At 35.2% G+C, this 1,329-nt stretch overlaps 1 protein-coding gene across 1 annotated transcript in view; it reads right to left on the bottom strand.

Moving 5' to 3' along the window:
* Positions 1-221: 221 nt before the first annotated feature.
* Positions 222-1,329, bottom strand: part of LOC307076844 (pleckstrin homology-like domain family B member 2) — a 24,180-nt gene continuing 23,072 nt past the window's right edge. The window contains 1 exon segment of the mRNA XM_079738025.1: positions 222-1,329. This exon segment is cut by the window's right edge and continues 1,221 nt beyond it. The gene's annotated coding sequence lies outside the window, so the exon portion shown is untranslated.

Raw genomic sequence — 1,329 nt, 5'->3', positions numbered from 1 at the left:
GCCGTGTAATTAAGTACATTTAACGCTAGAGTACACATCACTGCAGCGTGTAGCACCTGTCTCCACACTCCTGATCTGATTATATGTTTATCCAGCAGAGGAAAAAACATGTGATTAGATAATATTGCTGACAAATACCACCACTTATTTGTGGATTTTTTGGAATATTTGTCCTGCATACATCTGAAGGACAATGGTAAGCATGAAACATGGACATAAAACATGGTTTGAATAAAAATCTATTTATTCATATTGTTTATATAGCATCTTGGAAGTCTTTAAAAGTCTTTTTTCTTGTAAAAAAATGTAATTTCCTTTAAAATAAACAGTCTTCGTATACAAAACATTTAATATAAAATGTAGACAAAATATAGAACAATTGTGGAAAGTGGCGTTCTGGGAGGGGGGGGGGGATAAACAGGCCACCAGGGGCCTTGTTAAGGCCGTGATCAGGGGCCCTCGGTACACCAAGCACACAGCCCTGTAACTCGATCTGTTCTCTCTCATGAAACCGCAAGCTTTGTGGTCTGAGGAGAGTCACAACGCCAGTCACACGATGTTAAAAATATCTCTAAAGCCTTAAGTCATATCTGGAAACAAGCTGGGTTTGTTTCATCGAATGAAAAAAAATGGAAAAATATTCTGTCGTTTTCTGCTTTGTATGACTTGTCATTTATGCAGCATTATGCATATTCATTGGATTAACTTGCAGAACGAAATACATGACTGTTATTCCATGCCTTAGTTAGGGTTAATAGCATTATATAACGATATATTTCAGTTATTTTTAAATTGAGATATTGACTTTGGAACGGCAACCTGCTACAGCATGAAGTCACGTGAATGATGCCCTCTGCTGGTGTAAAGGTGTAATGGCATGCATTCTGCTGAGCCTGATATAGGTAAAGATTCGTTATTATTCTAGAAAATCTGCTCTTCAGTCTCTCGTTCAGAGGTTATAGCGTATTAGCTGGTTTCCTCTGTCAAAGTTTCAGAGTGATTTTAATTGGAAAAAATTACAACGATAGGATGCTTGGTGCCTATTGCTTTGGTCTCGTAGATAAAGGTTTTCTATACATAAAATTCATTTTTTTGTCTGAGAGGGTTAATGATAATAATGTAAATAACTAGAAACAAGAAATTATATACAATATAATGCTCTATTCATTTTTTTAACAATTAACTATTGTTGAATGTTGAGTGATCAAGACCTTTATACGCAACAATGATAAACAAAAATAGTGATAAGATTATGTACATTTGTTGATTCTGTGTACCGGTAGTTTTTCAGTGGACAGGCATGTTTGAAATTTCACAAAATTGTAAGAT

Source organism: Pollachius pollachius (genome assembly GCF_949987615.1).
Source record: "Pollachius pollachius genome assembly, chromosome: 6".
Classification (NCBI taxonomy): Eukaryota; Metazoa; Chordata; class Actinopteri; order Gadiformes; family Gadidae; genus Pollachius; species Pollachius pollachius.
The sequence above is the reverse complement of the archived record's forward strand: the minus strand, read 5'-3'. Positions and strand labels throughout refer to the sequence as shown.